Source organism: Trifolium pratense, linkage group LG6 (genome assembly GCF_020283565.1).
Source record: "Trifolium pratense cultivar HEN17-A07 linkage group LG6, ARS_RC_1.1, whole genome shotgun sequence".
In the NCBI taxonomy this organism is placed as follows: domain Eukaryota; kingdom Viridiplantae; phylum Streptophyta; class Magnoliopsida; order Fabales; family Fabaceae; genus Trifolium; species Trifolium pratense.
The window spans coordinates 8,860,515-8,883,814 of NC_060064.1; the positions used below are offsets into that span (position 1 = coordinate 8,860,515).

The window sequence follows — 23,300 nt, forward strand, 5'->3', positions numbered from 1 at the left end:
ATGACGTGCCAAATTATGTTTGTTCCAGACTTTCTCTTATACAATTGCCTTTAATCAGTGTAATGAATAGCATGCTGTTTCAGAGTAGCACAGGGTGACTGTATAGCCCCTCAGTTGCGTCACGTTTCAGTGTAGCAAATGTTGCAGCTGCTTTCGGGTAGTAAAACATAAGTGGGACCTATTTCCAAAGTGAGGGAGGCGCCGACATTGATTTCAACCAATTAGAGTGAGTGTTGAAAAGAGTGTTCCTAGCACTCATTGGGGAATAATAGCATTAAATATGATAAAAAGATAGTTAACCGATGCTTATATTTTAGACCAAAAGGTGTGACAATGTTTTTTGCTTATATTTGAGATTAACCAGAGGGAGTATAGCTTTTTTGTGGAGGTTTTTGAGGGATTTCAGCTTTAAAACACACTAGAAAAACTTTGCATATTTTTGTGCTTGTTTCCGTGCTTCTTTCGCACATTTCCCTCAGCCTGTCATATTGTCCAACGACTCTCTCTCGCAATTGTCTCGCCTCTCTACATCTCTAATGAATCTCTCTTAAAATTCTTTTACATATGCCATCCTGAACATTGGGTAATAAGATTCCTTACTTTGCTATTTTTGAAGGACCCCTAGTATGTTTTTTTCCCTCAAGTGTTTGGTTTCACTTGTCGCTCATAATCTTTCTCCTAGTTGTTTTTTCTATCCCTTTGTCGGTATTCCTAAGACTATCTAGACAACCTTATCTATACTTGACGACAACAAACAATGGCTGCTTTGGAGTCCAATCCTTCATGGACCCTTGTTCTACTTTCTCATGGAAACTCTACTGTTAGCTATTAGCGGGTCATTGTTATAAAAGTTGGCATTGGTGGCAGGTGCTCATTTGAAAGCTCAACTAATAGTTACTAGTTACACTCAAATTCTTGATCTAGATTGAAATATTACCTTCTCTTCAATTGCTTAACAGGCATATGTTTGCGTGTTCTTGTTTATGGCTGCCATAAGATAACAGCCTTTTTACGAGAGGAAATCTATATGGAGCAACCACTTGGTTTTGTTGCTTAGGGGGGAGTCAGATCTTGTTTGCAGGTTATAAAATCCTTGTATGGTAAAAAAAATTACCCTCTATAATCAATTGCTCATTTAGTCAGGTTTCAATCCAGGCAGAATTCTTACTTTTCTTTCCCGTTCTCAAATATTTTCTCACTTTCTCTTGTTCCCTCTCATGCCCTTTCAGTATCAAGTCTTGCGATCTCACCAATTGGTACTGACTGCACAGCAAAGCTTCCAGGTTTTGAAGAGTGGACATTTGTGGAAACATGAAATTTTTTGAGTGTCAATGCATTGCAATGTCATCTTAGTGTGGATGCACTAGGGATTACCTCCCCCAAATATACTTTGAACAAGATCAATTTAATAGGAAAGAATTTGATTTGTCAAAGGTAGATTGTATTGTTGATATCAGAGCTGAATTACAGAGAAAAATAAAACAATTGACAAAAACAGACCATCCGTATTTGTACCCTGCTATAGTACTATCATATTTATAATTTTTAATTTCTATAATTAACTTTCTCCATCTCCTTCTACACGTTTCCCTCCTCATTACAGTTAAGCTTTTTAGTAGGATTTTGCTTATGAGTATAAACTTGTTGGGTTCAACCCCCTTATTGGACTCTTCCTATAGACTTTCGTGGGATCCACTATCTTACCAGATTTATTGTAGTAGAATAAGATCTAAATGATTAACTAGTTAACAAGTTTGATGGGGATAAGATCCTATTTGTGCAATTAATATCTGAACTAGGTTTTAGCTTTTTACCGTTAATTTTCTCCTTCAGATTTTCCTTGTTGCTGATTGGTTGTTTTCACCGTAACCCTAAATGTATGCCCTTATTTATGTATATATGTTATTTGCCAACCTTTCCAGGGTCATTGATAAATTTGAATGTTGAAGTTGATAAGTTTGAAGTTTTGATCTATTTATTTCTCATTTACTGTTCTTAAATTTTGAGTGAATGCAGTTATCTTTTCAACTTGATTGGACCGTTGATTGGATGTCCTGCTTTACAAGTCCAATGTTGTCGTATACTTTCTGCGTTGTTGAAATCTTGTAAGGAGCATTTATCATCTGATATCACTAGCATGCTTGGGGAACAGCTCCAGGTTTATATTATTTCAATTTTACAATGTTTTCACTTCATTTGATTTTTTTATTCCATTATTTACAACTTCGTCTTTTGTTCAGTTTCTTGTTTCAAAGTTAGTGGCATGTTGCATTCCTTCTGAAAGGATAGAATCACTTGATAGTTTTATATCAAAAGGTTTACCTCTGCTCCGTACGTTTACTTTGGAGTCTGATCCATCTACTTCAAAGTGAGTTTCTTCTATTCAACTTTCTCTTTTGTTTCAAGTTTCACGGATCTGATCTTATTATAATTTATGTATGCATAAAAAATATTTTTGCAGGAGTTAGAGCCATTTCCCGAATTAAAAATGTTTGATGAGATACGGAAGTTTCATGAAGAATTATGCCACACTTACTCTATTCGTGACCACATATTGAAGGTAAAGAATTATAATCTACTTGCATATTGATGAACTTGTAAGGGTCCTGTTGAAAGGGAAAAATATAAAGAGTACAAGAGGACATTCTATTATTAAGAGCATTGATTACAAAAGGAGTATGTGCTATTGAACATGCTATGCTAAGAATAATCTAGGATATTCTAGAGTATATTTACAATATTTATTAAATATCAACACTCCCCCTCAAGCTGGAGCATTTAAGTCAAATGCACCAAGCTTGTCACATATGTAGTTGATTCAAGGACCTCGCAGTAATTTTGTAAAGACATCTGCCAATTGATGATTAGATTTGACAATGCTTGTGACAATGTCGCCTGATTCGATCTTCTCTCTGACGAAATGACAGTCTATCTCAATTTGTTTGGTCCTCATGAAAAACTGGGTTTGAGGCAATGTGCAGTGCAGCCTGATTATCACAGATAAGTGTCATTCGTCTAGCCTGTCCATCAGGGCCTTCTTTAATAGCAAAAACCCACCGACAACAGTGGACTCCAATGCAGTCATTTCATCAGAAGGACTAGGTAGACCGTTTACCTTTATGAAGAGCAATAGGTAAATCAACAGTAGGACTAGGTGAAACTGCAGCATGAGAAGGAATTGGAACAGAATCTGAATCACCTGAAATTCGAACACGATTACGCTCATAAGTGTTGGTCTCTTTAACTGAATCATTAGAATCAGTAGGAATGGTATGTAGAACTCGAACATATTTATATATGAAGCATGGGTACTCCATTTGAGGGATAGTACCGGTACCGGGTACGTATTGGGACCAGTATGTGGTTGTGGAGGTCTGTGAGTAATGACAGATGTTTCGAATTCAAATGATGGAATAGATAGAACCTGCGGAGTAGACTCTGTTGGAGCTGGTCTTGCAAAGAAAGGCACATCTTCAAATAAAGTAACCTCTGCAGAAACATTAAAAGAATTAAATCATAAACAGCATTCATCCTATTTTTTCTACAAGCTTAAACAAATATTTTTAAAACATTAAAAGGATTTTTCAGAAAGTCTTGAGCATGTGGTTTGGTAATTCTCTTTTAACTTGTTATCTGTTTCATTGTTCATTTTCAGTTTGTAAAGAGGTCTTGCTACCTTCCACCACGGTTACTTTTGTCAAGGTGATTTCCTTTCTCAACAGTCTTTCATATTTTTTATCTTTCATTGTAGGCTTTGTCTAACATGAAAGAGTGGTTCAATTGGTGCATGATGCACAAGTCATGAATAATATTATAACGAATACGAATTTTACAAAATCCACCGTTGGATTGAAAATTTATATCATATATAGGTCATCCATAATTTTTTTTAAAGAAATTGAAAATCGTACGATATACTACTGAGACTCATCAAGATTAATGGTTTATCGGTTTTTATTGAATACCGTTAATTTGATGGGTCTCAATAACATATCAAATGATTTTCAATTTCTTAAAAAAAAAATTGATGATCTATGCGATTTATAAACTTTCAATCCAACGGTGAATTTTGTAAAATTCGTATTTGTTATAATGTTATTCATGACTTGTGCTCCATGTATCACTTGAACCACTTTTTCATGTTAGACATGACCTACAAACCTATGATGCTAGCTCAATATTGCTTCCTGTTATTTAAATATATAACTAAATTTAAAGTCTTAATTTCATGAAAATAATACCGTATGCATGAGTTTTTTTAGAGTGAGCGAGAATTGGAGGACACATATTTACATAATTAATATTAGATGAACTACATTATAACTTGCAATTTGGTTACGTAGTGTTGAAGTTTCCGTGATTTGTGATTTTGATTTTTGAATACGACTTTTCTTCAGTCTCCAGGCATTGCACAAGAAGTTACTGATTGAAGAAACCTTTCAAAGAAGAGGGAGAGCAGGTCACTTGGAGGACAAGTATTGGCATGGTGATCATGAAATTGTGCATGCAGTTTGGACACTTGTTCACATGTGTGGGTCGGATGATGCAGGTGGTGCCAGAGAATTGGTTTCAGATTTCATTTCCAGGGTATGGTAGAGCTAGGCATCAACAAGAGCTTCATGTTCTCCTCGTCTTTTCACTTGTCACACTTCAATTTCACATGTTTACTCTCTGTGCGCTTTGTTCTCTTCGTTTTTTATTTATATATAAGTCTCACAACAAAATGGCATATGGGACGTTGTGGGGAAACTCTGGGGATCCCATAGCTCAATGGGTACAGCCCGTCCTCTAGAAATTTTTATACCTGGGATTGAACATGGATCCTTTCCCTAGGAGGCACCAGCCGTTACCATTTGTAACATTCTATTTGGGTTCCTCAATAATTAATTTATGATGATCGCGGGTTGTCTAACACATTCTTCACTACTGGTAGAAATTTTCGTAGGATCTACTAAAATTTCACTCCCTTTTTCGTGGCTATGATTTGACAGACAATTATTTATATTGTAGTTTGCTGACTTGCATCACTCTTTTTTGGTCGAAAATTATCTTCTACCTTTTGTAGTTCTAATTTTCAGATATTTATTAGATGAGGAGAAATAATTAAATAATAAATACAGTGTATATTAAATTATCATTGTGTAAATAACTTTTAGCAATTAAATTATCTTGTTAAACCGTGCGCTTATCAAATAGATTATATCCCTTCTTGTAAAGAACCTTTATTGAGGCTACACTGCTGCAGGTTGGTGCTGGGGATCCACACTCTGTTGTTTTCCAACTTCCAGGCAAGAGTACTCGTATCCATCCGTGCAAATCAATTGATTACTGCAGTACAGGGGAAACCAGTTACAACATAGGCGTGTGCATATCTGAAGAACTTTTAGTTGTCCTTATGAAATTACTTATGAAGTATCTGATGGATGATTCAGTTAAAGTTGTTGATACGGCATCACAAACTCTTCGTGTAAGTGTATTTCACTTTTATTTGGCCTTTGCAGAAACTCATTGATATTTATATTCTATTTTTGTACTTAAAACGTAAAATTAAATGAGATACAGTCGTTGATATGGTGGCATGCTTGTTTTTGGTCTGAGACCGTTGGTATTTGTAAGCTGCATCAGACCCGGACAAATTATAATTGTGATAGGTGGGAGCCACATAAGCAAACATTGACTATTCCAGTGTCTAATTTTCCATCCTAAGAATTTTCTTAAGGGGAATCAAATGTTTTGTCACTAGGACGAACATACGTTGGTTGTATCTGTGATTATTGGCAAACTGTTTACATTTTGTACCTTATTTGTATAAAATACTTCAGTGTTGTAATTGATTGGTCTAAAACAGAAAGTTTACATGCTATACATACTACTTCTAAAAATAGATTACATTTTTAATATTGCTTGTGCTTTGTACTTGTGATGAATTAATTGCAAATGATTCCTTGCTTCTGTTATGATTAATTACATCATTGGTTTGGATTAACAGGGAATTCTTTCGACTGAAAGAGGCCAAAAAGCTTTACATTCATTTGATTCTTACCAAAGGTCTCTTGTCATGGTAATATTTTAATTCACAAAAAAAATTGTTGATTTTATAATTTTTTGAATGTATATGCCACATAAATGCTGATTATCGAGCATTGCATTATTTGTTTCCTAGAATAAGAGGGATTCCATAATTATATTATCTTATCTCGTTAGTTGATTTCTGTTTTTAATTTTCTTGATTATGAGGAATTATTGTATTTACTTTTAAGTTTCCTAGACTGAGGATGGCTCTGTGCCTCCTCCCTCTATTTAATCCTTGTAATCCTTTTGTTCTAAACACATTAGAATACATAACTTCTATTATCTGAATATCTACATTGAAAGTTTATATTATTGTGGTGGTGAGTAAATTAGACATTGGAATGGTTAGGAGATTAGAATGTATTGAATAGGCATGCCAAGTTCCCATGAAGTGGGATAATCTCACTGAACATGACAGGAGGATTTCTTTCTCATTTAGACCACTTTCCTAAACTTACACTTTGAGGAGGAGGTGAACTCGTTTTGGGTGGGATTATGGGCCTCGGGGTGGTGGTGACTGTTATTCCAGACTCTAACAGAATGGAGGAGTCATCATTCGATATAAAACAATGGACAATACAAAGGGTGATGTGATGGGAATGGGGAGTGGTGTGGAGGATTCATCATTTGAAATTATTGGGTGTGATTGATTTCATGATCCAAAGAAAGCACTGCTTCTCTTTTTGTCTTTAACTTTTCTGTATCCATTTTTTCTGCACTTATTCCTTGCTATCAGCCTTGATTTTCCCAACTCTCGGACCATTTCTATATTGCTACCAGTACATATGGTTTAATAATTTTGTATTATTGCAGATACATTCCAAAGGCGTTAATATCGAACTTGTGGAAAATTTCCTATCGGATCTGCGTGAGAGGTCAAAAGGTAAAATCGTCAGTTTTTGTTAATTTATTACATGAATCTTTTGTAAGTGCTTGTAGAGCTGGTTTGATGTGAATTAACATTATGCCTGTAATCTTATCATCGGTGTTGTTTTTCATTTCCTACCTTAATGTAATATTTAACACAACACTACTTCAAATGGATGGAAAGGACATATTATGCATTTTGACGCTGTAGCTTTAGGCACATAGGAGGTTGAACTGAAATGGAAAGCAGTTAGTTTTACTTAAGTTGTGGCTACCAATTCGGCAGTTCCATGAACTGTATACTGTCGTTTACAGTAAAGGAAAATGCTAATGAGTCTTAATAAAACCCCTTCAAGTAATTTTAAGTAAAGGAAAATGCTAATGAGTGCCCTTATGACCTTGGTTAAGGAAATAAACATAGAATTTTTTTGTAGGAAATGGTGTATTCAACTTTTTAGCAGTTTGAAAATTGTTGTTTCCAATACAAAACTTCTACTTTTATCTTCCTTAACTAGTGCACTTAGGACACTTGTTAGCATGACCCGAAAAATGTTATACAAACCTTGTAGCAGTAATTCTTATATACACTAATACAATTCATGAAATATAGACTCTTTAGAATCAATCCTAAGAAAAAAATTACAATGCTATTAATTACTTTAATTCAAAGTTAAGCTGGGATTGATGGAAATGGTTAGAATGGAGTGGGATGATACTAGGTTTCATTGCTTGGATTGTTAAAATAGGATGGATAAAATGCATTCAGAAATAAAAACATGCATATAATTCATATGAAAATTTTCTGAACTGCTACATGGCCTCAGTTCATGTATTTCAGTAATAATTATATTTAATTGAAGTAATAGTTTGCCAAATTATAAATCTCAAGTGAAGTCTTATTAACACCCAAGTCTAACCTTGCACCCAATGTGTTGGGCTCACCAGTACCGTGTCAGGACAAATGCGCCCTCAAATAAATAAGTAGATTGAAATCACAAGCTAAGTCTCCATTTGTTTTGTAAACCTTACCACTACAATTTTGATGAGTTTGCAACTCATTTTGCAAAAATGTATCTTATAGTGATAAACATTTTCTTGTGATTTGGATTAAAATATTTATATCCCAATGAAAACACCTTTTATAGCATGGGGTTCAAGTTTGCCAATATTCTTATATTCATGAACAAAAGTTGTGCAACTAAAGATTTTTAAAGTCAAATAATTTGAAATGCTAGCAACAGGAAAATATTCTTTGAAAATTTGAATTGGAGTTTGAAAATTTAGAACTTTGGAGGGCATTCTGTTATAATTAAATATGCAGCAGTTAAACCTGCTTCACCCCAGAAATAATTTGGTACGTTACTTGAGAAAAGTAAAGCTCTAGCCACCTCCAACCAGTGTCTAATTTGGTAGTAGAAGTCCATCTACCAGATTTGTGTATTTGTGTGCAGTTCAATAAAGTTTCTGTTTAAAACCCTATTGAATTCTCAATATATATATACACTCTTGTCCATTATAATACAGTTAAATGCTACAAATTTAAGTAACATTGTTTGTAATTTTGAAACCTGCTTATAGATTGGCATTTACCTGTGCTTGTTTGCCTCTTGCTGAGACATTGCTTAAAAAATTTCAGCGGTAGTATTACTGGTAGGAATTGGCATTAGTATTATTGTTTGATTTGCTTCTGGGTGGCAGATTGAAGAAGCAAAGCTATTTCGTGCTCAAGGTCTAAATGAGATGGCTATCAACCTTGGAATCTACATATCAAGAGAAAATAAAACTAATGAAGAGACTTCAGATATATATCGGTTGATTGGGAAGTGGTTGGCAGAGACCAGATCTAGCAAGTTATTGGACAAACTTAATTCTGTTTAATTTTCAAATCATATATAATCCGTTTTTTATGCTTGACTATTTAAGTTCTTCTCCTGTTTTTATCTAAACTTGCAGCTCAAGAACAATTTTGGAGCAGTATTTGAAACCTGCAGTCTCTATTGCTGAGGATGTGAAAACTGCGGATAAGAAGGCCATGGAAAGGAGATGTCAGACTCATTTTCATCTAGCACACTATACTGATGCCCTTTTTAGGAGCCATGAAGAAAGGCTTAACTCTAATGAGTGGCAATCAGCAATGCGTTTAAGAAAGCATAAGGTACCAAATTCACTGAATGAAATAAAAAGACTGGGGTCCATTAAAAGATATTGGAATTATAAGTGACATTAATTGCGGTTGCTTGATATAATCATGGATTTTACAGACAGTATAGTTGGAAGCACTCATTAAAAGGTTTAGGAGTTCAACAAAGGTAGTTACTAACTTTTTTTCTTTTCTTGCTTCTATTATCTGATGCTCTAACACGTGTAGTACATAACATAGGGGGAGAAAACTGACTACACCATGAAAATCCAAGAACTACAAAAGCAGCTAGCAATGGATAAGGAAGAAGACCAGAAATTACAGGTATATTTTGTTTCAGCTGTTATGAAGGATTTTTTATAATTCTGTCTGCAACAAAATCACAAGATCTGATGAATTTATTTTTTAAATCCCACAACTTATAATATGTCCCATTTTCCCTGTCTTTCAACATCTCAGGATGACCGGGACAGTTTTCTTAATCTTGCATTGGAGGGATACAAACATTGTTTAGTCATAGGTGACAAGTATGATGTGCGAGTGGTGTGGAGTTGCTCTTAGTTTCTTTCACAACTGATAAATTCATGCATGTACACTATATTTAAACATTGTATGTGTTGCAAGGTAATATAGTTTTCTTTATCAAGTTTATTTGCTTTCAGGTGTTCCGAATTGTTTCCTTGTGGTTCAGTCTTTCTTCTCGAAAACATGTTGTAAATACCATGCTTAGCACAATTGATGAGGTTTGTAGAATAAGGCATTGGCAATCCCCTTTTTTTCAAAGCCTTTATCGGTGGCCTTCGTATGCTAATTAAATTTGAATCTGTTTGTAGGTTCAATCCTTCAAATTTATACCATTAGTATACCAAATTGCTTCAAGGATGGGTAGCTCAAAGGATGGTCAGGGACCTCTTAATTTCCAGGTTCTGGTTTTCCCTGTTCTGCACACATCAAATGTTTTGCATATTTTGTTTCCTTTATGTTATGTAACATGAACATGTATCATGCAGTTTACTTTGGTTTCTCTTGTGAAGAAAATGGCTATTGATCATCCATATCATACGGTACTTCAAGTACGTACCAGTTATCTAACATCAAGCAACTATTTTGAATGGCTATTGACTATACATCTATGATCAAGGGAAATGTAAACCAATCCTTATTTTATTGGACTATATATTTATTTTCCAATTTGAAATCATATATTTACTTATTTTCTTTCTCTTTTCAATTTCTGAATACATTTTATACATTTGTGTCTAATATTATTCATCAAATGATTAAAAAAAGTCATTATATATTTACTCAGCTTCTGGCCCAGGCAAATGGTGACCGTATCAAGGATAAACAGCTTAGTAGAAGTTCGTTCGTGGTTGATATGGACAAGAAGCATGCAGCAGAAAACCTGCTAAATGAATTGTCATCTTATCATGGAGCAATCATACAGCAAGTAACAACACTTTTTCTATATATTTTCTTCTCTTAGTTTTAATAATCTTGGAGGTCTGGGTTCAAATCCGGGCAAACGAGAAAAATACTAGCTTAACAATTAATTACTAAAATTGACCGTTTCAAAAAAATAATAAATCAATTATCACTAAACTCTGATTATATGTAGATGAGGCAAATGGTGGATATTTATATCAGACTTGCTGAGATGGAAACAAAGAAGGAGGTGACACATTTTTTATATTTCATAACCATTCTTTTATGTGACAATGAATTTTTCTGTAGAAAAACTTCTATTAGTGGCTTGCAGAGAAACTGAAATTATTTCTTTTAGAAATCATTCTTTTTTTTGAAGAAGCTTTTAGAAATCATTCTAATTGAGTTCTTTATGTAGGATACCAATAAAAGAGTGACACCACGAAGGGATTTACGTAATCTCCCAGTGCTAGAACTTGTAAGTCAATTGCTAAATTTATTTATGAAGACAAAACTTTCAGGATGAGGCAATGATTTAATGATTCCGTAATCTCCCACTACTAAGGATTATATAGTAATATATATAATTCAAACAGCAGCCATCACGAACCCTGCTTTCTCACTATCCCAGTTTTGAAGTAGGCCACTCCACTAGCTGGTCGAGGTACTGTAGACTCACGAGGACATCAATAATAAGTGTTTCAAGGAAGAAGTCCAAGTTCCTAAAATAAGTGTTTCAAGGAAGAGTACCATGCTCTTAAAGTTTGATTGTTGGTGCTTCGAAATAGAATTGTCGAGGGTTAAAAATAGAATTGACAAGACTCCATTAGGGAAAAGTGGAGGCGGGACTATTTCCTCCTTTGAAGTGAAAAGGGTAACTAAACAGTGAAGAGTGTGAGTCAATTTACTTATTAATATTAGATTCAAAGGCCTACTTGGGGTGAGAAAGACGAAGTCTGAATTTAATGACGGAAGGGGGGAGACTTGGCTAGCACTAATAGCTTTAACTTTTGAACCATCGCAAGGGATATAAATTAAGTAATTTTTGAAAGAGATAAGTTTGAGTAAAGAGAAAGATTACCAGCAATATGATCTGAAGCACCCTAGTCTCGAATCCAAGATCTTGAAGGATCAAATTGAGAAAAACAATCTTCTCCACAATCAGCATCTAAACTTGTGACATTTTTTTATGATTTCCAGCGGATGTTCGCCAGAAAATAGCCATAATTGTTATTCCAGTTGCCAGAAAAGTTGCCAAAGAACTGGTTAACAGTGACGGTATGGACAAAGACTAGATATGTAAATTATGACCGGTGGTTAGAAGCTGTACGGAGAGAGGGGGAAAACGCACAGTGTAAAGGCAGTCATAGGAATTGCACATTGAACCTAATAATCATATCACTACTGATACCCATGAAGAAATTGTGATTTCTGTGTCTGAAAAAGAGCACATTTCACTTGTAATTATAATAATGTAATTACAATAAATACAATGAATGCTAAATTGATGTGATTGGTTAATCCACTCTTAATCACTGATTTTGTACAGCTAATGATATAAACATGTGATAAATTCTAAAAGAAGCATTTGTATATTGTCAACATTAGGTCTGCTAAACCTTTGTTTGCTAAATCTTCTTATTTAAAGCTATTTATGTGCTAAGGCATTTCCTTTGGCCTTTCAGGTACCTGTAGTGACAGCTACCATTTCAATTGATCATAGTTGTCAATACCAAGAAGGCACTTTTCCTTACTTCAAAGGATTAGCAGATTCTGTTATGTATGTCTCGATCATTTACAGAAATTAGAGACAATTTTCTTCTAGCATTCAATATTTATTCTTAAATCTGCTTTGTGTTGGTTTAACATACAGGATAATGAATGGTATAAATGCTCCTAAAGTGGTTGAGTGCTTGGGTTCTGATGGCTGCAGATATCGGCAACTTGCAAAATCTGGAAATGATGACCTACGACAGGATGCTGTATGAATTCTAACAGCTCATGGTTTCTATTCATTTTTGGCATCTGCTGCTGAAGTTATGTTAAATTTCCATCTTTTAGTAAAAATAACGTCCCAAGCAAGCATTTATTGCAAATATGTTTTTCAAACCTACTTTTCTATCATTTTTAATTTTCAATCAAATATTATTGTAGCTTCTGCCTTCTGGTTTGAGTCGGCCTGTTTTAGAAAAATGACACCTTCCATCTAGCTCACTAACATGATGATTAGTCCAAGTTAAATCTTTCAGTATGGATTAGACATAGCAAATAATGTTGTTTTCTCATCCTTTTAGTTCAGTGTTTATGACACACCATGGAAACTACTCAATGGTTAATGGGATCTTAACATGATTAATGGTTATGAGCAAAATTGGTTGGGTTTACTTACCCGGTATCATCTTGGTTTATTAACCCCATAGGATGCTTGGGTTTCCAGTTTGCATAGCATGTAGGTTCATCATAATGGAGAGATATAGTACAAAACTGCGTAAAAATGCAATAGAACAACATCGCCACAACAAATAAAAACAGTAACACCATTAAAAACTAAAAACAAGCAAAGACACACATTTGTCCTTCTCAAAACTCCATCGCCACCATAAAATCCAAAATCCCCAATACAACAACATCCCTGCAACAGCCATTACCAAAACAACCGCTCCAAAGCCAAACAAAAACTCAAAACCATCCACTTATTTTGTAATTCTGTTTTCTAATATTTGGCACTCCTTAATGCCCCTGGATTTGTTGTTTACTTTGATGGTTAACCTTCTGAATTCTGTGTAGGTAATGGAACAATTCTTTGGTTTAGTTAACACATTCCTAAGGAACCATCAAGATACATGGAGAAGAAGGCTAGGTGTATGGACCTACAAGGTATCTTCTGCTTTTTATTGTTCTTTGCATCTAGTGTTGGTGATTGGTTGGTAAGTTGTTACACTGTCTTGTAGAGAAGAAGCTATTAATAAACAGTTTTAGGGAATTTCCTTCCATGTAGTGCCTTAAATAAGGGAAAATGAAAGTGAGTATACTAGTTTTAGCTTAGCTGTCAATACAGCTTGCAAATCTTGCATCACAAGTTTGGCTTTGCTGTAGTGTACTTCACAAGGCACAAAAGTTAGTTAAGGGAGTCTACCACATCAGCGTAAACTGTTTGTAACTGCTTCAGAGAGTTGGCTATCATTCCGTGTAGGTTAGCACTGTTGTGAGTGCAGGTTAATCGAAGTTTATAACCTCTGTATCTTGGTTTCTCAAATCAAATATCAGTCAATACAGAAATATTTCACAAGGCACAAAAGTTAGTTAAGGGAGTCTACCACATCAGCCTAGACTGTTTGTAACTGCTTCAGAGTTGGCTATCGTTCCATGTAGGTTAGCACTGTTGTGAGTGCAGGTTAATCGAAGTTTATAACCTCTGTATCTTGGTTTCTCAAATCAAATATCAGTCAATACAGAAATATTTCTTTTACCTTTCTCCTCTGACTAGAAAAGTTGCTTCCTTATAGTCTATGATAAACTTCAGAATACTTAGTATGTTAAGGGAAATTTTATTCCTGAAAAATTATATAGTAAGCAAAAAACAAACATTTTTTTCTTTACTGATGGCTGGAAGCAAGAGTTATATATCAGTTTTTTTTTTTTTGTATACTCCCAGCATCTAAATCTGAAAATTTTATATGTAATGTGCTACTACTAATTCTAAATACTTTTCATGGAGGAGGAAAATACCTTTGCTGTTTGCCTGAGATTGTGTACTGTATTTTAGTTTTAAAGTAATGGCTGAAAATATTTGAATTATTAAAATGATTGAGAATAGTTTTTCTATGATATAGGTTGTTCCTTTTACTCCAAGTGCGGGTGTTCTTGAGTGGGTTAATGGAACTCTTCCTCTCGGTGAATATCTTTTAGGGAGGTCAGTTAAAGAGAGAGCTATTTTACTACAAAATTATTTGTTTTGTTCAACTTCAAAATGATTGGTCCTTGCCAAAGCTTAAGCTGTTGGGTGAAGGCACATGAATAAATTTATACTTAATTTGCCCAGTCAAGCAATATCTCTGTGGGCTGTAAGCCTGAACAATGCACTTACTGTCCTTAGTTTGTGCTCAAAGTTAACTTCTACTTAAAAGAATGAATGCAATAATGTCGAGTTCTAGAACTCATGGTCATTGAGATTTTCATACCATGTCAGGAACCAAATATCCCAACAGCTTAAATTGTTGAATGAAAGCACATGTATGGTTCTATATCTAACAATTCTTGTTGAATTTCAGCATGAGAAATGGTGGTGCTCATGGTCGCTATGGAGTAGGGGATTGGTCATTCTTTGAATGTCGAGAGCATATGACAAAAGTAAGCAAATAAAGTTTAAGTATTTGTATCAACATGAGTATCATAAAAATATCTTGCGTATTTCATCATAAGTATATTGCTTGTTTGGTATATTCTTTCAGTTTTTATCCAAAAAGAATAGAGAAAAAGAAAAGACCTATTAACTTTGCAATACTAATTTAATAATGTCCAAAGTGTGTCTTAGTTTGAGTTTTTAGAATTACAATTATATATTTATTTTATTTTATGATTTTTTATGTATTTATATGTGTGTTCTAGATGAACCATGTTTTTCAAAATTACTTGTTAGCTGTATCGGATACATATTGTATTGATACTCATCGTATTTGTGCATCATTGTTTATTTCCATATTTACAATCACTAAGACAGAATTCATTTCGTGTAATTCTAGGAAACCAATAATATTATTTATATACATTGGTTTATATAACATGATTAAGATCTGTACTATGTATTGTCCTTGAATATTATTCAGTAAATTACTCCATTCATTCAAGTGCATACAATCTGTATTTTTGCAATATTATTAATTTAATCTTTAATGCTATAGATAATTGATTGGTAGAGATTGTCATCAACATAATAGAATGAGAGAATTGTGTTTTAATTCTAATTTACTAGTTTATATGGAAATTGGAGAGGCGGCAGTACTTTAGGTACTTTTTATTTTCTGATAGTATTATTTTTGCCGCTTCATATAAGGAATAAATAGCATTTTATTCACAATTATTTAAGGTTGTGTTTGAAATCAAGTAAAATTTGAAATGATGTTGACTTGATTTGATGTAGAAATCGCATGCGACAAAGCATCTAGTACATGGGAGTTATTTTGATTTTTCCTCCCAACTAGATGTATTTTTCAAAACAAAATCTTTAGAGGTGAGAAGACTTCCCCCACGAAAATTTATAAGGGAATCATATGAAGGATAGATAATTGAATCTCCTAATTTTATATATTTGTCAGAAAACCAGTAGTATACTAATCTTGTAGAAATCTGTCATTATCCAAGGGAAACCTAGTGGATCTGCTGTCATTATCCATATATATACTATAACAGGATCATTAATGTCAGGAGATAATTGTTAGGAAACCCTCATGTAAAACTCACTTTTAAGTACTGAACATTGCCTTAGAAAGAATGCAAAACAAATTGAAAATACTGACACTGTTTATATATATATTAGCATTCATTTTCTAATACAGTGGGATGTTTTTTATAGGAAAGGGACAAGAGCAAAGCATTTCAAGAGGTTTGCGAGAAATTCAGGTTTATTTCCTGTGAAGAGTTATTATAATTAATCATTAGGATTTTGTATGGGGTATATGGGCTTGGCCAACATGTCTTACATTCTTCTGATGTATCATCCTCTCTATTCACTCTCTTTTAAAGGACCGTGAAGTCATAGTCAACTTAGTTTGATCATATTGTCTTTTGCAGGCCTGTCATGCATTTCTTTTTCTTGGAGAGGTTTTTACACCCAGCTGAGTGGTTTGAAAAGAGACTTGCGTAGTGTTGCTGCTAGTTCTATGGTAAGTGCCTTCTACTTTTCTATGCGTGGTTATTTTTTGGGTAATGGGATCCACCTAGTATCAAAGTGAAGTGGCAATGATGTTTGTCCAAGTAAAGATGACCCGTTCAACAATACTAATATAATTCAATTTAAGGGGGGTGTATTCAATTGAGATTTCAATGGATTTTAAAAGACTTTTTTATGATTAAAAAGTCTTGTGTTATTCAATCAAGACTTTTATAAAAGTTAAACAAATCTTGTGGTATTCAATTAAGACAATTATGATTTTTTTTAAGGCAACAAAATCTGTTGGTATTCAATTGAGATTTCTCATACTTTTTAAAATGTCTATTGGTATTCAAAAGTCTATAGATTTTGATGACTTTTTTATGGAATGGATTTTGATAGACTTTTTTGTTCAAATTACACGTAAAATACTTTTCCAACAATCCCACTCAAACCCTTGAGACTTTTCAGAATTTTCCAAGACTTTTCTCCGGCCGTCAGGACTACCATCATCAGGTTCTTTCTTACAACTTTGATCAATTTTTTCATACGGATCTGTCTGGAATTTTTCATGCTAGAATTTTTTCATATGATGATTGATTGTGTTTTTTTGATCAATTTGATATGATGATTTTTTCATACGATGATAGAACTTTGATTGATTTTTTCATACAGGTTCTTAATACTTTTTCCAAAAATTTTTCATATGATGATTGATTGTGTTTATTATTATACTTTGATTGTGTTTATAAGGGATTGGAAAAAACACTATATGAAAAAATATGCCAGCATTGTTACGGTTCTAGAGACAACTTTTCAATTTTTTCATATGATTGATTGATTATGTTTATGCACTTTTTATGTTACGGTTCTTTTTTTTTTTTATATATATTATTGTTATTATTTTGATTCAAAAAAAACACAATCTTTACGGTTCATTGTTTTTATTTTATATATTATTGTTATTATTTTGATTCAAAAAATCACTATTATTACTTGTCCTTTCATTATAATGTTATTTATTAGGTTTGATTTTTCTATTGAATTATATATTATATCGGTTATCGTGATCGTCATGGAAATATATCACAAAATGTATTAGCTGCATGCAACTTTGATTTGGAATTCATGTACGTTCTTAGCGGATGGGAGGGTTCAACACATGATTCCAAGCTATTAAATGATGCTTTGATAAGGAGGAATGGACTTAAAGTACCCCAAGGTAAGTCGTCAATTTTTAAACTGTGTTTTATCTATTTTCAGTTTCATACTAATTTTATATGCATTTCTTATGTAATTAGGTAAGTATTTTTTGGTGGATTGTGGATTTCCAAATCGACGCAAATTTTTAGCCCCATATCGAGGTGTACGATATCATCTACAAGATTTTGCAGGTCATGGTAATGACCCTGAAAATGAAAAGGAATTATTCAATCTTCGACATGCGTCCTTAAGGAATGTGATTGAGAGAATATTTGGTGTTTTTAAATCGCGGTTCACAATTTTTAAGTCCGCGCCTCCATTTCCATTTAAGGCACAAGCGGAGCTTGTGTTGGCATGCGCAGCACTTCATAATTTTCTTCGTAAAGAATGTCGTTCAGATGAATTTCCAGTCGAACCTACGGATGAGTTTTCATCGAACCTACGGATGAGTTTTCATCCTCATCTTCAGTGTTACCAAATCATGAAGACAATAATTATGAACCCATTGTTCAAACACAAGAGCAGGAACGAGAAGATGCAAATTTATGGAGGACTAGTATAGGTTCAGATATGTGGAGAAATGCTACTTAGAAAATCATGGATTTATAATCACTTTGTTACTATTTTTTTAGGCAATAATGAATATTGCTATAAAAAATTTCGTTTTTATTTGCTTTATTCAAACTTTAGAATTTATTTATGTAATAAATAAAAAGTTAGAATTATATGCACCAAAAAAAAAGTTATCATCCTTTTTATTCACTTTTGTAATTTTTTTGCTTAAAATTCAATGAATTCTTCAAAATCTTAAAAAATTCAATTAGTTATTCGAAATCATAACAATCTATAAAGTAGTTTGAAATCTGAAAAGTCTGTATTGTAAATCCATCAACATCCTGTTTAAGAATCTTGATTGTAAAAAGTCATTTAAAAAAAGTCATTTACAATCCCACAAAATCAATAAAATCTCACGAAATCTTTAAAATCTTCAGGATTTTGTTTTGCCAAAAAAGTCTTTTAAAGTCCTTTTCCAGTGCACTTGTTTGAAGTTTTTATATTCTTTTTCATTTTCCCAATTTTGATGGCAAACATCTAGCCTTCGTGGTGTAGCTGTGTTGCAGATGCAATGAATACAAGACACTTCTGAACTACTTCATATGATATTGCCCATTTTTTGTTCCAAATCCATCACATCCTATATTAGATTTATTTTATTTCAAAATAGTTTCGAAGAATTTGCTATCTGAAATATGATTATTTTCAGTCAGGAATCTGTGATCTACATCGATTATCTCATTCACAGTCCTTCGTATATTCATTAGTTTGTTGATATCAGGTTGGTTATATTGTTGGCCTTGGAGATCGGCATTCGATGAATATTTTAATTGATCAGACCACTGCAGAGGTTGTTCACATTGACCTTGGTGTTGCTTTTGAACATGGTTTGATGCTTAAGACCCCTGAACGGGTATGTCTTTGATAATCCTTCATTAATGATCTAGAAAGCATGCATGCGTCAAGAAATGTGAGATTACAGCAAATTTAAAAATTTGACTACACAACAGGATAGAATATGGTTCACCACAAACCTTTAATTGACGCCACTGGATAGAATAATAAACAATTGAACAGATGAGGTTTCTTATTGTTACTGGAAGGAATATGTAATTTCAAATTTGCAAATTAGTTTAGTTTTACATCTCCAACCCATGTTAATGAAACTAGTGAGTGAAACTGAAACCCTGCGATATGGGACACTGATGAGAGAGGGAAATAGTTGTAACTAGAGATAGAGAACCCTAAGTTCCCCCCGGTCTATTCTAGTAAACGACCTTGTAACCATGGGGGACTTCGCAGCCTCTATCACAACTAGGATGTCAACTATCCAATATCAACAAAATACAACTTTGGCAACTTGGATTTAACTTAACTCGGCCCTACAAAATGTGACTTGTAATGAGATGTGCATCCCACTTATATACACTTCCAGATCATATTTCATTCAATGTGGAACTCTCGTCACACCCTCCTTACACCCACAAATGGAGATATAAAACCTACTAATATAATGTGAAATATTTAATTTATATATTATCGGTGTAAAGGTTTTTTACACTCTCAATTAATCATAACCATTGGATTATTGAAAATGTTTGACTTTAACCATAACTATTTCTAAAGCCACACATATAAGTGGATAGTGGTTGTGATTTGTCGACAGTGTAAAATTTTTTACACTGATAACCTATGAAAATTAATCTGAAATAAATCATAAGTAAATGATAATTTGGTTCAGATCTCGGGCGATCGCTTTTGAATGGCATGAAACTGGTACCCGAACCAATAGGGGTCGGGTTTGGTTCAGTTTTGACCCAAACATGGAAAAAAATTGAACAAAGATAATTGATTTGGTTCTTAAATTCTTTGTGTATGTTTGGTTTGGCGTTTGCAGCCCTTTTATGCACGTTTTCACCCTTCAATGTGATTTTCTCATCTTAGGATCTTGTTTGGATTTCTGTCCTTCAACGTGATTCTCTTGTGTTAAATCGATTCTATTAGAAGCAGCAAATCGTAGCTTCTGCATTGAAGCCAAAATCAATTCTTCATTTATGGTTTGTTGACAGTTACATAACTCCTTTTCTTCCTTTATTGCTCTTATAGTGAATCAGTGAGGCCAAAATCATGACCCGGGTTTATTTATCATTCATCCCCTCTGTATTTGCAACAACGTGAAATTGAGTTAAACAATAAACATATAAACAACAACATCAAGGAAATAGTTGTGTGATTGGAGAAGAAAATTGAGAAATGGGGAAGTGAAATGGTAGAATGGGTAAGTTTGAACATGAAAATTGAAACAATTGAAGTTTCTAGAGAAGTGGAGAATGAAGTGGAAATGGTAGAAAGGACACCTGACTTTGATTAATAATCTTTAATTTTTATTGTACTATTGGGTTATGTTATTTCTTTTAAAATTCAATATTTAAAATTTGTTATATAATATTATTAAAATATAAGTGGAATTATTGTGTTAATTAGTATTTCTTGTAAACTTATTTATTCAATTTTTGATGTTTTAGTGACTAATAATGGTCCCGTGTATATTTTTAATCAAAAATTAGAAATTTTATTAAGAATATTTAGGGTAATTTAGTAAGTTTGATACTAATTAACTTTATTATATTATTATTAATGGTTAGTAATAAACTTTGTAGTGTTTTTTTTATATTCCAAATTTGTGTTGGTTTCTTGATCTTCCTTTGGTGTATTTGAACTTTAGATAGTGAAGATTATGTTATGGTGAACTTCTTTTCATGTCCATCCATAAGATATGAATTTGAAAACTATATTGAAAACTCTTATGTTTTCACGGTAGAGTTAGAAATATTTATCTTTGGTTTCCGTGAGCTTAGCTCAGTTGATAGAGATATCAACATTTTATATGTAGGAGCCAGGATTTGAATCCCGGACACTCCACTTATCCATCTTAAAAAGGTGAAATTTCTAGCCACAGACTACTAGACCCATTTTTTTTTTTAATGTATGATGGCTATTTTGCACGTTAGAAATACAAACGCACGTTTTTAGCTCTAAATGTGATTTTTCACTTTTTGAATATGTTTGGCTTTCTGTTTTCAAATCGATTATGTGCTCCAAAATCAATTCTAGGAGAAGCTCCAAATCCTAGCTTCTGAAAATCGCGTCTCCACCACATGTATTATGTCACTGTTAATTTGTCAATTTTGACTCTTTTGCCCTTCTGAAGTCCATCTTTGATTCATTATTAATAGAATGGAAGAGAAAATAAGAGGTTCTTCACCCAAAATCAATAGATTCACTGAGAAGGATGAAACGACAAGGCAGAGGCCAGAGGGGAGGGTGCTTGCGGCAAGGCGGCGATATTGTAACTTGAAATTAGAGAATTGTGAGAGTAAAAATGGTAATTTATTGAGAAATATCATTCATTGATTTGGAGAGATCGAGGGTTTGTGTTGAAGAAAAACGAAGTTGAGAAATTAATCGTCGTTGCAGAATAGTTGTTTCATGAGAGGAATATTTTGTGATGGTGAGATATGAACGGAAGAATACTAAGAGATGAGAGAAGAAGAGCATGGAAATGGTAAAGGGAACATTCCAGAGAAATGGAGATAGTTGGAGTATTTTTTATTTTTTATTTTTCATAATTTTTTAATTGTGGATTTTTTACTATTAATTGTTAGTTAAATTAAAACTCATTTTGGTAAATTAGCCACCCTAAAAGCAATTTTGATTTAAACTATCCAAACAATATAAATTGGTGAAAATCACTTTTAGTAAATGTATGCAAACATAAATCAATTTTGTGCAATTCATTTTTAACCAAAATCAATTATCTCAAACTTAATTATGTCAAACTCAATTCTTTTTACCGTCAAACCAAACACACATAGTGGTATGATATTTTTCATCTTACGATTTGGTTCATTAATTAATATCTTCATATCAAATATCAAAATTTGCTTTTACTATTTTCTATATGGAAAGAACTATTCTCCTTTCTATATTCTATGCAATTTAAGTTTTACATATTTATTAGAAATAATATTTTTTTTATTTTTTTGGGTTCAATTGTATTATCCCTTCTTTGACTAGCCCCGATTTTTTCCGCTAAGTGTTTTGTGTGACTAAATTACAAGTTCTGTGTTGTCATTTTATCAATTTACTCAATGCACCAATTATTTATTTATTTTGTTTTATTTTTCTATGTTGAATTTAACTCTACTTTATCTTGTGTTAAAAGTCGGAGTATTTGTTAGTATTTCTTTTTTATTTTTACCATTAATATTAGGTCTACTGAACTACTTAATTTGACTTGGGGATCAGTTTTGATATCAAGTAGTTTCAGTCCCTCCCGATCGCAATTGTAAGGGATCAAACCGTAGTTCTCTATTTGTTAGTAGTATTTATAATTATTATAAGTTTATAACTTTCCTTGAATGTAATTATTGCACCATCATTATCATCATTATAAATAGAAGGTGGATTGTGTGATCTTCTTTTAGACACACATAGTTAACATATTTTACATTTTGTAAATAAATATTTTGGTCCCGTGAAGAGTCATCATAGTTAAAGTCTCATATTAGATGTGAAGAGTAGTAGTCATTCTTAAAGTCTCATATCAGACATTATATTGTCTGAACATGAGTTTATTAAAAGACAATTCTTACCTTATAAGCTAATTTTGTAAGATTGAGTTAGACCGAACTCAAAATTCTAAGATGATATGTATCAGAGTCTCCTCCAAAATTTGTTGGACCACATACTATCAGATTTCTGTTACCGAGACATTTACCATTTATATCTATATTCCAAGCCCAATAATGTTGGACGTGAGGAGTGTGTTAAGAGACTCATATCTACAAGATGATCTGAACATAACTTTAAAGGTAGAAACAATTTTCTGAAATGATTTTTTATGTTTTTGATATTATGGAATTTGATGGGATATATTTTTATGTTTATACGGAGAAAAAAATATATTATTAGTGGAAGTGGAGAATACTCTCATGTTCTTATTTTTGTTTCTTTTTATGTTTATACAGAGAAAAAAATATATTGTTAAGGGAGAATACTCTCATCTCAAAATATATTGTTAATGGAGAATACTCTAATCTCATGTTCTTATTTTTCTTTCTCATTAATATTCATAGCTATATGACTTCATATATATATATATATATA

The 23,300-nt window shown here is 33.0% G+C and overlaps 2 pseudogenes; both read left to right on the forward strand.

Moving 5' to 3' along the window:
• Positions 1-20,211, forward strand: part of LOC123891676 — a 44,311-nt pseudogene extending 24,100 nt beyond the window's left edge.
• On the forward strand, positions 17,346-18,296 carry LOC123890124 (annotated as a pseudogene).
• Positions 20,212-23,300: the final 3,089 nt, after the last annotated feature.